The following is an 18683-nucleotide window of genomic DNA, read 5'->3' on the forward strand; positions in this document are numbered from 1 at the left end:
CGGGAGGTAGTTAAGAAGGACTATGGTTCCCTGTGGAAGAAGTACGGAAGACAGCTGAAAAAGTCGCCATCTACAACTCAGACCTGAGCCGCTTGGAGCAGCTGGGGGAGGAGAACCAGCGCCTGCTGACCTTGACCCAGCAGAGGGACACGGCCCCCCAGATGCAGCACCAGTAGCGCCCTCTTCCTGAGGAGGTTGGAGGCATCCACCATGAGCTGAATGAGGCCCCAGCCCAGAACAAGGGCCTGTAATGGGAGGTGGAGCTGACAGAGCTGAGGACCACACAGGTGAAGACCCCAAGGAGTCAGAGAAATACGGGGAGGAGCGGGCTGCCGTGTACAGCAAGCACAAGCTCATGATGAGCCAGTGGGACCAGGTCATCTCTGAGCTGGGCAAGCTGCAGACGTGGAGTTGGCTGAGTTCAAGCTCAAGAGAAGCACGTCTGAGATGGTCAGCGAGGAGATGTAGGCACTGTGGCAGGTAACAGTGCACTGAATAATGGCAGTTTCATACAAAGGGTGCAAGACTTTTCAGAACATCGAGGTAAAAGCTAATGTGAAGAGGAATATTTACTTTGATGAATTTTTCTTCTATCTCCTAAATCTTAACTCAAGCTTTGATGAAATTTTTGAAAAGACTATCATGTGAATACATGTATAATAAGTAATGATAATGCATTAGAACTTTGTAATTATCCTAGAAAAACCACCAACTCATTTTCGCATCCTGGTATCTGACGACGTAATTGTTGGAGGAAAATGACATCAAATAAGAAAAAGAAAATGAAGAAAAAAAACTTTGAAAATGACTGAGTTAGTAACTACCCTAAAATGTCACAGAATGTCAGATACATGAAAGGTGAGTCTGGGATAGGACAGAGCACATGTATGGAGGGTTTTCTTTTTTTGTTTGTTTGTTTGTTTTTTTGAGATTTTTGAAGTTAACTGTGAAAACTGTATAGAAATGTGGAAAGCACAGAGAAGGACGAAGAACACCTGAATTCTCCAGCGATAAGATGCTGAGGTCTCATGTCTAACAGCAGCTGAACACCCCTCCCGGCACTGAGGCATGCCCTTCAGCCTGAGGACTGGTTCTGGCCTCTGTAGGAGATTTTAGCTGAGCATGAAGTCCACCTGTCAACTGAGGCAGGAATTTCTTCCAGGCACTGTTCCGAGTCAGCAGGCAGGAGAGAGGAAACCCGCCCCACCCCCTTGCAGTATCCAGAAATGAATTTTGGGTTTTAGTATTGTATTTGGTTGTTATAATTGGCTGTAAATTAGTGACAACAGTGCAGCTTTAGAAACAGGAACAAACTGCCCTAAAAGTTCTACAACTATGGACAGGGGTGCCATCAACAAACTTTATGCTAGATTGATTCTCCAAGTTATATTTGATAAGAGATATTCTTAATCCTATGATGACAGTTTTACATGTTCTTAAGAATCTGTGTCACAGTAGTCTTCTCAGGTGAGGCCTCTCCTGAGAGAGCTTTCCTGACTCCTGTCCCACAGCCCTTGTCCTCTTCACCAGAGCCTTCCCACCTTTGCAGAGATTTGCTTATTTATATACCATTAAGGGCAAAAGTTCCATGAGGATGAGGTTCCCATACCCACGCCTGGCCCTAGGCACTTAATGAATATTTATTGAAAGGGTGAGAAAATAATCTGCAAAGTAGATGATATTACCTTCCCATTTCAGGGGAAGTTCTTGAGATTTTACTCCTGCATGGGTCTCATCTTGTGTGAGTTCTTTTTGAGTTTTCCGAGACTCACATACCCCCGCATGTAGGAGTGTGGCCTTCACTACAGCACCTACCTGGAGAGAAGAGTGATTGGATAGATTGTGCACCCATTTCTGATGCTGAGGAGACATCATTTGTGCTTCATCAATCTCCATCTTCTTCATCAAGGGGACCCTGTCATTCTTCAGGGTCACAGAATGCTCCAAAGCCTTTCCCTGTGACCACCAGGAAGCAGACCAGTTGCACCTTAATTCATGAAATTTCTGAGAAGGGGATCACAGCATCAGACTCCTTGGCATCCTGAGGCCAACTGTGACCTGAGAAGGACACATGGGGACCTGCTACCAGGAAGGCACTTTGCAGAGAGGTCTGAACCCTAGGGCCCATCATTGCAGGAGGGCTCTCCTTCCCATAACAGTCATTAAGCCACTTCCAGGAAGGCATTTTTTGAGAAATTTAAATGAGGACCAAGATGTTCATCCCAACATTTTTAAAATCATAAGGAATTGGAAAAACAGAAATATCCAATAATAGGGGAGTGTGTGCCCTGGACCTTTTTCTCATGCATAATAACATTGCTAACATTTTCTGTTTAAAAATAGATTTGACTGTGACCTAGTGTTTTGAAACCTGCTTTTCCCCCTTCACAGACCCTCTACAAAGTCAATGCCATTCGTGGACTTCCTAATGTTTAGTGGCTGCTTATTTATTTAGTCTAGGACCCTATGTGATGCATTAAAGTAATGCCTTTTTGATGACCACACAGGTTGTTGAAATCACCTGGTTCTCTCTGAATCACTGCACAGACAAAACACGATCTTGAAAGAAACACACAGACTCATACTATATTCTTCCTTTAAAGTTCTGTATTGCTTATTTAAAAGGAATTTTCATTCCTAATTAGAGCTTTAAGTAACATTCTTTGTAGAACTTTTGGAAATTATAAAAATACAAAGAAACCAAAGAAATAAATTTTTCACATAATCCCTATAAGCAACACCCCATTCTTAATGTTTGGCATAGTTCCTCCAGGTCACTTTTTATGGACTTTAAATTTTGAGCTCATACCATACAACATTGGCTATAATTTTTAAGTTATCAATATAATTGCTATTTTAATAGTATATCATCTCACATAAGCATTTCCTCATGTTTTTTAATCCAATTTTTAATAAATGCCTAAGGTTCCAATGAAGGGGCATACATCATTTATTCAACCAATCCTCTATTATTGGACCATTCTCTTTTAATAACAGAAATTATAAAGAAGATTGAATTAGTTTTAGCTGGAAGAAAAGAAAAAAATATATAAGTAACCAAGGGAAAAGATAAAAAACACAATAGAAATAGAAAATGGAATTATTTACAGTCACTGCTATCTCTGTCCTGTCCCAGGGGGCTCTGCTGGCTTGGGCCTTGTACATCAAATTATGTCCTCCCTTCCTTCCTCCCTTCTTTCTTTCTTTCATAGATTACCTGAGTAGTGATCCACCTTCCATATTCAGAGATGTGTGGGAGGCCATAGACAGGAAAAATGCCTTTACCTCTCTTTCCTGCCCCTTAGTGTCATCTATAATATTAATCTCCTCATTATTCACCTTGAAAATGCCTTTGACTGGAACCTCATTTTTCTCCTTTGCTTACCTCAAGCCAGTACCCATATCCACAAAGCCCGTAGATAAAAGAAAAACAGGAAACAACTTAACAGGTAATATTTATTGAGAAGATTAATCCCTTCTGAAACTATGAGAAGGGAACCATAATTAACACATTTTGCAGTTGAGAAAACTAAAGCTCAAAAATGTGGTCCAGATCTCTGAGATAGAAAGTGGTGAGATCCAGGATATAAATCTGGGCGCCATAATTCCAGAATCTTGAACAAACCTCTATTTATACTGGCCTTGAAAGTAACTGGAAAAAAAATTGGATCCAATTTAGTAGATATGTGTCTTGAAGCATAGCATGTATGCCTAAATCTATGGGAATGGCAAGGACAGGTTGAGCATCCCTAAACCAAAAATTTGAAACTTGAAATGTTCCAAAAGCCAAAACTTTTTCAGAGCCAACATGACACACGTGGAAAGTTTCAAATCTGACCTAATGTGATAAGTCACAGTCATAATACAATTGCACAAGACACAGCTTATTCCATATCCTCAAGGGCAAAAAAAAAAAAAAAAAAAAAAAACCCTCTCAGTCCCCTTCAGCTGCAATAGCTCTTTTCTGTGCACACCCATATTTCCCCATGCAAGCAGGCCCACAAAGGGCAATACTTAATAAAATGGCATGTGTGCAGGCCAGAGGCAGCAATGGTATGTTCCCCATGGTGCCCCACATAGTTTCAAGACCTACATGTATTGCTTACTGTGTTTTTGCTTATTTTCTGCTTTGTGGTATAAAGATACATTAAATTGTCAAGTCTTGCAGATACTCCTATGGGTAACAATGATAAGAAAAGCAGGAAGCATTTACATTTATCTATAGCACAAAAAGTCAATCTACTAGAGAAACCAGACAGTGGCATAAGTGTAAAACATGTTACAGAAGAGGATAGTGTTGAAATTATCAACATATATGACCTGAAGAAATGGATAAAAAGTTAAAATTCTATGCTAAAAGTGGCAGACAGAAGTTAATGAACACTGCATAAAGCTAAAAATGAAGATCTTGATTGTGTATCGCAAAAGTAAATTGAGAGTCACAGTGAACACATGCCACTTAATTGTATGTTGATCATAAAACAAGAAAAGATCACAATAGACTAAACATTAAAGAGAACTGTAAGTATTCCAAAGGCTATCTGCAAGAAGACATCACATTACATTTTTAAAGATCTATAGTGATAAAATGTGCTAATCATGAAGCAGTGGAGAAATTTATTGATGTGTTTACCAAAATCACTGCTGGTAAAAATTTCATGCCAGAATGAGTCTACAATGCTGATAAAACATCACTGTTTTGATGTTATTGCCCCAGAAAGAAACTGACTACAGCTGACAAGACAGCCTCTGCAGGAATTAATGATGCCAAAGACAGAATAACTGTGCTGGAATATGTAATGCAGCAGGTATGCGTAAGTGTAAACTTGCTGTGATAGGCAAATGTGTGTTTCCTTGCTGTTTTCAAGGAGTGAACATTTTACCAGTCAAGTGTTATGCTTTAAAAAGGCATGGATTTCTAAGGATGTCTTTTCTAATTGGTTGAACATATATTTTGTAACAGTGGCTTATGCTCACCACAGGGAAACTGGACTGGAAAATAACCGCAAGACTTTGTTATTTCTTTTTTATTTCTCCAAATATGATGAACAATTTTGCTTGTCTTCCAGCTAAAATTTTCATTAAAAGTAATATTTATGCCATGTGCTTTCCCCCAACGTAATTTCATTAATTTAATCATGTGACCAGGATATTCTTATATCAATAAATAGTAAATATAAAAACACTTTCTTGAAGAGCATGCTAGCAGCAGCGAACACAGGTGTGAGTGTGGAAAGTTTTATAAAGGAGTTTAGCATGAAGGATGCCAATAGCTGTTGCCAACACTTGGAACACAGTTACTAAAGATACAATTATGCATGCCTTGAACAAGCTCCGGCCTGAGACTATTTTTAGTGGTAATGGTGAATAAGTTGATGACATTGAAGTTAGGCATATCAAAAGAAAAAAAAAAGTCTGAGCTCCTTACACATGCAAAGCATTTACTTTGGGAGACCATCAGTAAACTGGACAAAGTGGATATTAAAGAAGTTTATAACACTGATAATGAAGCTCCAGTTGTTTATTCACTGACATATGGTGAAGTAGCCAAAATGGCTCTGAATAAAAGTAATCATGATAATAAGAAAGATGAAGATGTTGTTAACAAAAGTTAACAACCTATAGGTGACATGGTGAAACGTGTGGCTGGATTACTGAAGGACTAAGAGTATTTTGCATTCTTACAAAACAAGAAATAATGATGGTTTACAAAATCAAAGAGACTACTGAGATGATAAGCACTGTTAATGAGGCAAATGACTCTGGAGGAAACATGTTAGGTGTTCAGCAGAATGCCCTCTCATTTCTAGAGGACCCACTTACTGGCGGTCCCTTGATTGCTTTGATTCTTCTTCTCAAATAAAAAGGAAAAGAAAAGAAAGTGTGCAGTAATCTTTTAATGAAATCACAGATCATATGTAAAAACTGCAAGCCTGCCATTATTTGTTGTTGCTATTGTTTAAAAGCTGAAACAGATATTCTGGTGATGCTACTGTGCTACGTAGCTACCCTGAACATATAATTTTTTTTTTACTTCATTAATGGTATATACTTTTCTTTAACTATAAATGTATAAGAAAATTGTTGATTATTAGTAGACAATTAGGAATGATGGTGACTCCATACAACCACAGATTGCCCACATGGATAGTTGAGATACTGACATTTTTGCTTTCTTATGATTTTAATGTACAAAAATTTTACTTCATGAAAAAAATTATTTAAACATATTCTATAAAATTACATTCAGGCCATGTGTATAAGGTATGCATAAAACATAAATAAATTTTAGGTTTAGACTTGTGTCCCAATCCCAAGATATCTTATTGCAAATATGCAAATGTGCAAATATTCCAAAATTTTAAAAATCTAAAATTTGAACCACCTCTGGTCCCAAGCATTTTGGATAAGACATACTCAACCAGAACATACTAATGAAGTATCTGACAGGAGCACACCCAGCTTCCAGTGGCCACAAGAAAAAAAATATATTACAAGCCCTCCATGAGATACCTCATATTATAATCCCAAATCCATACTTTCTTCCTCAATGGTAAAAAAAAAAAATCAAACTTCTGAATTTGGTTTGCTTATTAGCTTTTAATCAAATAAAATAATACAGAATGTACTGTTTTATGCTAGTCTAATTTCATGATATTTGCAAGTTTCATACATATTTTTAAAGTGGCTATAAATAATTTTTATATGCATATCACTTTTGAAAAGATATAAAATCTATTTTATTAATTATTTCTATTATTAAAGCAGAGTTGAGTTGTTTTGGATAGTCCGGTTTGGAACCTGAGAATATCTTTTGCCTGGTGCCTGATTGTTCAATTTGGAGGCCTGACCCCATATATGCTTGGCAAGCAGAAAGCTGGGATTGCATTCACATCAGCACATTTTGCCAGAGGTTGAGGAAGTGGCCAGGACAAATGTCTTGGTGGCATCTGGGGAACATCATGAGCAAACATCAGGCCTGTTTACTGTTAACTTGGCAATGAATGTTTAGTCCTGGCCAAAATGCTTGGATGCAGCATGGGCCCATGGAAAAATCCACCTCCCATCCTTTATCTGTTCATGAGGTGAGAGGGAGCCCAGTTCTTGTCTTGATGGGAGGCTCTGCCAGGGCCATGGATCACAACTCAGGTTTCTTTACAGCCGGCTCATTTGTGAGACCAGACCCAGGTCAGATCTATTCTTGAATGTATAGACAGGAATCAGCTTCCTAGGATGATGTGAGAGGGACAGCATTCAAATAAAATATGTTAGGAACCCCTGACAATAAAGAGTAAAAACACAAACAATATAAAAAAACAAACAGATGCAAGACCTATGAAAACATTTCACAGTAAAAAAAAAAAAAAGTGCAAATGGTCATTTCCCACACAAAGAAGCATCCAACTTCAATGGTGGTTGGAAAAAATAAATTAAATTAAAAATATATGTGTTTTGTGTGACCATCAGATTTTAAAATTAAATGGTTCCTAATCCTATATCTTTTTCTGATCAGTAGTTTGTACATGCTTACACAGAGTATAAAGGACCAAAGAACTTTTGAAGAATAATTAAGGAATATGTGTCAAAACTTAAAAGATGCATGCTTTTGCATATAGGATTCTACATCCTGGAAGGCATCTGATAAGAACACTTGAACATCTGCACCAAAGTGCCCACACTAGCCTGCTGTTGGTGGACATGTAAATAATAGCAAAAAAGGAGAACGAGGAGGAGGAGGAGGAGGAGAAAGAGGAAGAGAGAAGTACACATGTGTGAGGAATCCTCTTGGTCATCCTGGGTTTTTAAGATAAGCCGCACCCCAGAAGGTCACAGAAATAAAACAAATCAGGGAACCCATGAGGACCAAACGAGCAGGGAACTAGAGGGAAAAAACACCCTCAGAGTGCATTTCCTTTCAGTTTGCTGATGCTTCAGTTGAAGTCTCCTGGGAATCTTCCACAGTAGGATCTTCCTTTGCAGCTCTTCTTTCCTGTAGAACAATTTATGTTAAGTGTGTGGACATATCTCAACTTACTGTTTCCCTTGGGAGATGGGAAGAAAGAGTAGAGTCCTTGCTCATATTTGAAAGTGAAGGAAGCACTGAAGGTCTTGCAAACTTTGCCAAAGTTTCTCCTACCCTCATGTTATATCAGTACCCAACTCCAGGCAGTCCCCAACCCCCATAATGTTCTGATGCACAATCAAGATCCACTTTCATTTGGAATCCATTGCTATTCTACCTGCCATACACAGTTTCAAGATATCCCCATATCCCATCCAAAATGATCCTCCAGGTGTAGCATGTGCTCCTGAGTGAGGAATTCTGGAATATACTGTGCTCTTTGTGTATTTCTGCTGAGTTCCTCTACCCATGCTTGGAGAAGGCAGTAAACACAGAGTAAATGGGAGACACTGGGAGGTCCAAGGATGATTTCAGTCCTTCAGATGTCTCACCTTTGCCATTGTTTCTTCTGTCAGTCATGGTGTAGAGGCCCAGAGTCTGGAGTTGCTGGGGCTCCTTTGGCTGCATATTCACCTTATTTTTCTTATTTGCACCCAAGGGCTGTGGGACAGGGCCCCACCTGACTCTTCACTGAGCACCTCCATATCTTTATCATGTGCCCTAAAACCTGATAATCCCTCCACAGTCTCTGTGGGTTGAGAAGTAGGGAGGTCAGTAAGTCAGCATCCATCACAGGCAACTTTCAAAGGTTAATGTTAGGACAGGCTTTTTGGATTTGTGTATTTTTTTTTTTTTAGGACAAGACACAGACAAGTGGCCCATTAGGTCTCTGAAAACTCATAATGCAGTAGTCATATCCTCACCCGTTATGAACAGAAACACAAGGAAAATGTGCCAAAGGTGTAAGAATGATAATAATCCAGCTGAATTTATCGGCTCAGATTATGGATGATGAATAAATTCTACAGAACACAGTGGAACCCCGGGATGACTGAGGTAAGGTAGAGGGGAGGTTCCCCTTTCCAGCTGCACTCTTTGCTGCCTCTAGAATTAGCAGTCACTTAGGTTAGCATTTTTTGTTTGTTTGTTTTGTTTGTTTGTTTGTTTGAGACAGAGTCTCATTCTGTTGCCCAGGCTAGAGTGCCATGACATCAGCTTAGCTCACAGCAACCTCAAACTCCTGGGCTCAAACGATCCTCCTGCCTCAGCCTCCCAAGTAGCTGGGATGACAGGCATATACCACTATGTCTGGCTAATTTTTTTATATTTTTAGTTGCCTGGCCAAATTTCTTTCTATTTTTTTAGTTGAGACAAGGTCTCACTCTTGCTCAGGCTGGTTTTGAACCCCTTAGCTCAAGCAAGGGCAACGGGAGCCTGTATCTACCCTATAAAATACCTGTGTGGAGTTTCAGTCTTGGATATATTTTATGCAGGAAGAAATATATCAATCCGGATACACTCCTTTTATCTATTTTCATAAACCTTTACTTTATAAACTATATATTTGGCTCTGTGTATTTTTATTATCCTTATTTTACTTTTATTTCTGTTTCCTACTATTTTTTCATCCTTTGCGATGACCTCTGCCTGAGAGACCTGATCAGAAGAAAGAAAAAAAAAACCTCTTTGCGGGGAGCGTAGCTAACTCCCTGCAATATAGGCATTGTCATTTTCCTTATATATTGTTATATTTTATTGATATATTTTTATTGATAGTTTACACTAGGATCATGCAATATTTCAATATATAAATTCGCTTATTTTTTTATGTAGCAAAAATAAAAGCATTTGGCTCTGTTTTGTTCTTTGCCTGATAATTTCCATATTATAGAGGATGAGGTAAACATTCATATTTTCTGAATATTTTAAATTTTAGATAATTATGCATTTTATCCACATGTAATTTGTTTTAACTGCATGTGTGGCTTACAGGTCTGCTTTCTCTTCACTTCTTCTTCATCCCCACCATGGCTTCCCCAGAATGTGCAGCTTTTGTTGTAGTTGGGGAACAGCATTTTATTATTATAGTAAATGGGGGCAATTCAATGATATCATTGATTCAGTTTGAAACCACGACATGTCTTCAAATACAAGTGCCTACATGGGCAAAAAAATTAAAATTTACAAGTTAAAGTTGACAGGGCAGATGAAATTTTTAAAAAAATTGTTAAGTTAAATGGAGACCAGGTCTGAAGAATCCCTGAAATAGGCCTTATTAGTCACCTCAACCTTGCTTAGTTTGCAAACATAAGTAAAACTTAACTTGAGCCATTACTTGCAAAGGCCTATATTAAAAAAAAACACATAAATTAAGCTCAACCAATCAGAAGTAGCCAACAAAATTCTTATGTAACTATGGTCTTTCTAACAAGGTGTGAACTAAAATAAAATCTTAATTCCTCCCCCCCAGCTGACTGAATGGACCACCCCTCATTGGCCAAGATATTAAAAATAATAAGTGAAAATTTTTTGTCCTCATATGAACAGTTGTCAATGACCTATAGCTTGGAAAACAGTAAATTAAAAAACAATGTAGAATGATACAATTTATGTTAAATTATTTTTATATTTATAATTTCATACAAAGTATCCAGAAAAATAAACACCAACGTGTTAACAATAATTTTTTCTATGAATGGAGTGAGTTTGGAGGAAAGGGGAGACTTTCACTTTATAAAGATCTGTATAATTTGACTTTTTTTTTTACAGTATGCATTTCTTTATAATTAAAAAAAGACGAAAAAGTGTTGTTTCCATTTGGTAGGTGGGCAATAGTTTCATTTTCTTCAGTATCTGTAGCATATGTTAGTTTACAGTACAAACCTGTGAAAGCCCAGAGGAAAAAATAACACAAAAAAATCACACCTGCAAAAAGTGAGTGGTTTATCTTTGCATGACAGCAAATGTTCAAGGTGAAGACTGGTCAGGATCCACCATTGCTCCAGCTCACTGGATAAATCTAGCACCTGCCAGGGGGAAAGCAGAGGGCAGGGAAGGCCAAGCTACAGCTTCTTTCCTCCCCGCAACTCCTTTTCATGGAAGTTTCCTATTACTAAGTAGAAAATGGACTCAGAATGCAATGTGTACCTTTAGGGATTCAGGTAGAGAGACACAGAATAGAATATGAGGTCATTGAACACACCTAGAGGCAGAGCTCCAGGCTAAGACTCAAAATGCACCATGAACTTGTGTAAAGCTAAGATGTTACTCAACCTCCTCTCAGTGTTAATTTTCTAACCTATTAAATGAGAATTACATGCCTACTTGATTAATTTGATTTGAGGGTTAAGTTCATTAAGGTATTTAAAAGTGCCTTCTACAAGTGTTTCCATTATTAAAAAAGTAGTATTAGACTGCAAAACACACAAAAGAAATGATGTCAATGAGACCAAAGACAAGATGTCCAGCTTCCTAAGCAGCCTCAGCAGCATCAGAATGAGTGAGATCAAGTAACTAGAATTGTTCACAGCTCCACTGGAGTAGATGAACATGGGGCTACAACAAGAAAAATAGTGGCCAGTGTAGACTTAGGTAGTGAGGGTGGAATCCTGTGACACACAGTTACACAACTGGATCCCAGGAAACAACTGGAACAAACCAGACAACAAAGCAGATATTTCCAGGAATGAGGTGAGCAGGGTAGGATCAGAGCCACAAAATCTAAACAGAAGACACTAAGCCACAAGGAGCACCCAGCTCTGTGAACAGCAGCTGTGGTTGCATCAGGACTGAACTTCTGAAATAGCCACTGTGGGACTGCTGAGACCACAATCTTTGTAGCCACGCACCAAACAGCATTGCCTCTGAACACAGATCACAACACCCTCCTCTCCATTAATCCTTCCTTTAATATGGTGGATACTCTTATGTTACAACATCCCCATCCATCACTTGTGGGATGTTGGAAACTCCCACCTAAAGAGGGCTTAGGAAGGAGTAGGAAGACAATACTTGAGGAATAGGAAGAGATGCATGCCCTTCACCATACAGACTGTCTGCACAAGCCTTATTTAAAATCAGAAAGGAGCCTTAGTATTGTCCTGTGGTCTCCTCCTTCTTTTGCCATGCTTATAGATGACACGATGATTTCTTTCCCTTTCAATACAAAAGTGCTTATGAATGAACATGTAATTATTTCTAAAGAAGTAAACTCTTCACAGAGTAATAGGGTCCAATTTCCATGGTCGGGTTTTTCAATTCTTTTGATAGTATCCCATAGTCAAAAATTACAAATGAAAGCTATTGGAATGCGTACTATAAATAAGGTCTTATTTTCATGTATATTAACAGCCAAGTTTTTACAGATTATATATAACACCATGAAAGCTGGCACCATCTGGGAATTTTTTAAAAACTGTCCCTGAGGGCATAAAAATTTAGGGGCATCTATCATTAAGAGGCTACATGCAAACAGAAGTTCTTCTGGATGTTTCCTTTCTCTAGGCAGAAAAATTCAACAGAACAGGAGTTAAGGTACATCCCTGACTACTGTCATCCAGGACAGAGATATAAAACCTGACGGGCTTCAAATGCCCCTCAAATGCTCCATACCTTGAAAGTCACTTCCACAAAGCTGAAACACTTTTTCTGTTCTGAGGGATCAGGTCACTATCCGTGTCTCTGAGACACTGGCCAGTCAGGCCTGAGTTGAGATGAGGGGGATCAGTTTCAAGTGTAAAGAACTTGAACCATAATCACTTCCAGGTTGATTTGAGGCAGGGGAGGGCCTGTCCACGTAAATGGGTTGGTGAAGGTAGCCAACCACACATGCCTGGGAATTGGGGTTTTCCCTTCTGCTCTGAGCAGATCCTGGGTAATGCAATAATTAGCATGTCTCACCTTCCACATCTGGTTATCAGTGAGGGTGACAATTCCACAAAGGCACAGTCCATGTCATCCCCTGCAAAACTCTCAAGTTGTTCATAGGTGGGCCAGGTGATTGATTTCTCCTAAAAGCAGTGGAACTGTTGCTCTGGCTGGAGAAAGCTGGTGGGGCGTGGGGCGGGGGGCGGTCAGCAGCACAATGGACAGTGTAGTGGGCGTCACTCTGTTTCCATAGCAATTTAGGAAAGCAGGCGGCTCTGTGACCTGGAGGAGGCAAATAATCTGGAAAGATCCCCTGGTGCTGGTGGGAGAGTAAAAGGAGCTGTACAGCTGAAGGTGGAGCGAGCAGACCCACCAGATTAAGGTAAATGCAAGGTGTACTTCTCAGCCGCACACCCTCCTCACTGCCCTGCCTGGACTGGCCCTTTATCTCTGCCCAGAGTAGGTCATAAGGAGGGCGACAAAGAGGCAACAGCTAGCTTCCTTTGGAAAAGGCGAGGCACAGACTTCCCTGTCCCTCCTTCTATACCTGCGCACTGCCCCCGAGCCTGGCGCATGCTGGGATTGTAGTCCCACAGCTCTACAACCAAAGGCCTGGCAGCAGTGATGAGACTACAGCTCCCAGAATGCAGGGCGAGGTGTGCGGCTCCCTACCCCTCCTTCCAGGGGTGCGCGTCACCCCTGAGCCCTTGCATGCTGGGATTGTAGTCCGGCCTCCCTGCACCCAAAAGGCTGAGCTGGTAAAGGATTAAGATACCCTGCAAGCCCTGCGAAGTCCCAGCCTTTGGCCCACCCCAACATGCATGGACAGAGCATTTTCACCTGGTGGACAGGAACCTGGCTGTTCTGAAACCTCTCCTGTCTGTGGTGAGTGAGCATAGTCAGGGCGACCTGTCTCCCCCTATAAGTGTGAAACCACATCTTCAGGAGATGCCATTTTCTGACCTGTCTTGCCTGAAGTTTGATTCTGTACGGACCAGCTAGGGACCCAGGGGCTCTCTCAGTTTACTCAGCATTGCCATGGTTACAGTTGTCTTCCCCGCCCCTTCCATTCACCGTCCACTTGGTATTTCCCTCCACCCTTCCTCACATTCCCTTTTGTCAACCATGGCCTTTCCTGCCCCACCCCCTCTCCTCTGCCTTGCTCTTTTGGACGTGCACAATACTGTTCCTCCATAAGAATGGCACTGAAGGCCTATGGGCCTGGAAGTTCTCAGGTTTCTTGGGAACCAGGCAGAAAGTTCCCTGGTGAGTGCCTAATACTGTCAGTTCATTGCCTAAAATGAAAATACCTGGTCCCTGGTAACCTGGCACTTGCCTTTTCAATGCTCCCATTCTCTGTATTTCTCCAGGCTGCCACAAATCCCGCTCTGCACCCTGGGAGCACCCCTTGGATGACCAGATTGGCAGCATAACTCACATCTGGCTTAGGTCCCTTAGGGGGATGCTCCTGCCACTACCAGGAGGAAAAAACATAACAGGGGAGAAAGGTCTGACCCTTGATTGATACAGTTAGGAAACTCAGTCACATGGAAGAGACACCCAAAGCTGTTTGGAGGCCACATCTGCCACTTCTCTGACTCCCACCCAGGCTGGTTCCAAAGTCCTTGCCATTTTCTCTGCCCCTCCAAATACTTGGTCCCCATCTCCTGGCCTTCACACTTTCTTGATGAGCAGACCCTGCTTAGTGTGTTTCCTTTTGTGAAGATTTTTAAATTTTCTGTGGAGACAGACAAGAAGAATAAATTCAAATATAATGGGGACTAGTGCAAGTTCGATTTCCTTTTATTTGAGGAACAAATGTATCCACACTGCCTGGTGGAGTTTCCACTGGGCTCCTCTGAACCCTAAGGGCTCCATGGCACAGGAAAGGGAGCTTTGTGGAGGCTAAAGTAACTCCTCTTGGATGCTAAAATGGCATATTTACTTCTGATTAATGCCTGTTCTGGGAATGCCTCGGAGGTTTTTACTTTATCAACTGCTCCATGTGTAAGAGCACATATTACCATAAATCCAGCCCTTACATCAAAACAAACTTGAAGTTATCACACAAATTACAGGCCATGAAGTACACAGCATTGGTATTTTTGTCTTTTCCTGAAAGGTCAAATTTAATTGTCCTGCACCTTAACATGTATACCCTTTCCCTATAGTATATAAACACTGTATCTAGGGTGTAACAGCATGGGGATCCACCTGTCTTTTTCCTACCTATGACCATGCACCTGTCCATAAACCCCCCAGTAAGACCCTCTACTGTCAAACTGATTTGTCTGCCTCTTTATTTGGTTTCTTGACTTCTTCTGCATTTGGACATCACTTTGCATGTGTGGGAATTTCACAAAACAATTGATGAGCTAGCCACCACTAGTCCAATAACCAAAGTATAAATATGAGGAAGGAAGTTTTGGAGTGGAAAAACTGGGTTGTTACTCTTCATCTATTTCAGGTGGTGTTGCCAATTTGTGAGATGCATGTGGACTACTGAGTACAGGGATGCTCCTAAAATGCCAGAGGGACTAAACAAGTTTTTAGTAGAAAAATGCATTACACCCTAGAGTAAGGAAGATAACCACGTGGCATTAACCATGGATTGGCCATTACTGGGAACTTTGCAAGTGATCACAGAAGCCAGTTATCAGCTGAGATGAAGGTACAAAAGCTAGGTGAAGAATTACTGTTAGAAAAGCATATGAAAACCTCCACATTCATGTTATCAATCAGCTTTGTGGATAAGTTTGAAACCGAGAAGCTACAGCTAGAAACTCTATCTTCCTGTTTTGTGCAGCTTGAAGGATGGAGGTGTGAGCATATGACAGTCCATCTATGCTCAACAATTTCAGGGACAATAAAATCATATAATTACTCTAACTGAATAAGCAGAAAGTTAAAAAGACAGGATTTGTATGAAGGGATTCTGCACCCTGGAGACATGAGATTTGCAAGAAATAAATTTAATGTACAGCAGAGAAACTAAGTTTGCTTTGAGAATTTGTAAGGTCCAGTTTGCTAGTACATCATCAACTCTTCTGAAATTTGTTTTGATCATTGTTTCCATTTTCTTCTGAAGATAGGTACACACACACACACACACACACACACGCATTTCTTCCTCTATAGTTCTCTTATACAGTTTATTTTTAGCTTGAAATATTGTATACTGCATTCAATGTAAATCTAAACAAAACATCTCTAGGTGTTCAACTATCCCAGAAAAGGACCATGTGCAAAGAAAAATATTGCATAAAATTTTATGCATAGTGATTTAAAATTTAAAGGTATGGCTTTGAATTATGCTCCCATATACTCTTTATTGTAACTATATCAACATACCCATAGTTATAAAAAAGAGAAAAAGGACACAAAATAGTAACTATGAGAGCAATATTACAATAGTATTGAAAGTTTAGGTCCTCAAAAAAAAAAATAGATTACTAAAGAAGTTATTCCATTGTGTTACCCAAATACTACATTATTTTTGTCTGTTAACTACAATCTTGGACAACATAAGATAGTTTAACATTGGTGGCAAGGTAACATTTGACTCATTGCACATCACTGTTAAAACATTAGAAACCATTTAGTTTTACTAATCAAAACAAATTAATTAACCCAGAGACTAAATAAAGAATTTTAAAATCCACTATATGCTCCTAGGTCACAAGCACTCAAGAAAGATTATTTTCTGTCTACTATAGTGATCTTAGAGTTATGTTTTCTTTAAATTTAAAGATTGAGACTAACTATTTAGTGCACATTGATTTTAATACATAATGCAACCTTTCAGATAGGAGTTATCTTCACTTTCCTCTGATATATGTGAAGATGTTCTTATTGCTATCACATCAAATAACATTCAATATTTCTATGTCCTCTAGCACATCAAATAGTATTTAAGACTTCTATTTCATTCTATTGTTCAGATATGTCAGTATTTTAAATAATTGGCCAGTTTTTTCTTATGTAAGGAGCAATTGGTAAAATGATTTATTTTGAAAATTTAGGATGTTTTTCTCTTACTTTAATACAGAAGACAAAAACTGATTACCTACTGTACACTTGCACATATCATTATTTTATGCTTCCAACACCAACATCATCTTTCATTATATTTTATTAATTTATTTTACATTTGCCATTAAACTTTCATTAAAAATTGATATTCATCATATACACCTAATATTGAATGGCCTCTCATAGCTCTGATGAAGAAACATCAGAACACATATTTTCATATAAACATTAGGAATGAAGGTATCATATAAACTAATTTAAGAATTGAATTACATTAGGCCGGGCGTGGTGGCTCACGCCTGTAATCCTAGCACTCTGGGAGGCCGAGGTGGGCGGATCGTTTGAGCTCAGGAGTTCGAGACCAGCCTGAGCAAGAGCGAGACCCCACCTCTACTAAAAATAGAAAGAAATTATATGGACAGCTAAAAATATATATAGAAAAAATTAGCCGGGCATGGTGGCGCATGCCTGTAGTCCCAGCTACTTGGGAGGCTGAGACAGGAGGACCGCTTGAGCTCAGGAGTTTGAGGTTGCTGTGAGCTAGGCTGACGCCACGGCACTCACTCTAGCCTGGGCAACAGAGTGAGACTCTGTCTCAAAAAAAAAAAAAAAAAAAAAAAAAGAATTGAATTACATTAATATTTGCTTTGCAAAAATGTCAAATGCTGTCTATGCGAACTACCCACTGAATATAATTATGCCTGTCTAAATATCAATGTTCTTGTTCTTTTGAAAAATATGATCAGATAAATTATCTAATTGCTTTGACTTCACATTATTCTGTACAATAAATACTCTGGGTTAGTGTAAAATCTGAAAATGTGCTTCAGCTTTTACTTGTGTGAATCCCCTGATGAACTTAGACTTAGGTTTGGATTAAATACTTCCATACATTGCACCTGTAAAGTTTCTTTCCCTATGAACTCTCTGGAGATGTCTAAGTTGTAGATATATTTGGAATAAAAGATTTTTCACAAGTATTACACATATTGGGTTTCTGTAGTATGAAGTTGTTGATGTTGAGTAAGGTGTGAACTACAGTAAAAGATATTGTCACATTTTTTACACTTGTAAGGTTTCTGTCCAGTATGAATTCTCTGATGTTTTCTGAGGCTTGAGAACTGAGTAAAAGTTTCACCACATTCTTCCATTTATAGGGCTTCTCTCCAGTGTGAATTCTCTGATGTTGAGTTAGGTCTGAACGACGGTTAAAGGCTTTATCACATTTGTCATATTTGTAGGGTTTTTCTCCAGTATGAATGTTTTGATGTTGACTAAGGTTTGAACTAGAGTGGAAAGGCTTTGGCACATTCTTCACATTTGTAGGGTTTTTCCCCAGTATGAATGAATTCTCTGATGTTGTCTAAGGTTTGAAAACAGAGTAAAAGTTTTGCCACATTCTTTACATTTGTGGAGGTTTTCTTCAGTATGGACTGTGTTATGTTTTCTTAGATTGAAGGACTGACTAAAGAGTTTCTAACATTTATTATGTCTGTATGAATATTCTCCAATATGAATTCCCTGATTTTGAGAATATTTCCCTGACTGGGAAAAAGCTTCTACACATTCATTATATTTGTAGGAATAATCTTGAATATGGATATCCTCATGGCTAACAAGCTTTAAACATTGATGAAAGACATTCTCACATGTTTTACATTTGTACTGGTTCTCTGGATATTGACCTTTCTGATATTTTCTAGAGCATGAGACTGGGTTCAAGTTTTTTTCAGGTTTGTTGCATTGATAATTTCTCTCATCAATATAAATATCCTGGTAATTCTTTAGGGTTTTATTGGACATGTAAGTTTTTCCCAATTTTTTATTCCCTGATATTGATTAAGCAATGATGATTGGATATACTCCTCACTATACTGATCAC

The 18683-nt window shown here is 39.2% G+C and overlaps 1 pseudogene; it reads left to right on the top strand.

Annotated features, from left to right (window-relative positions):
* The first annotated feature begins 250 nt into the window (after positions 1-250).
* The window catches only part of LOC138378794 (ATPase WRNIP1 pseudogene), a 36861-nt pseudogene continuing 18428 nt past the window's right edge, over positions 251-18683 (top strand).

The sequence above is a fragment of the Eulemur rufifrons genome, chromosome 30 (genome assembly GCF_041146395.1).
Source record: "Eulemur rufifrons isolate Redbay chromosome 30, OSU_ERuf_1, whole genome shotgun sequence".
NCBI lineage: Eukaryota > Metazoa > Chordata > Mammalia > Primates > Lemuridae > Eulemur > Eulemur rufifrons.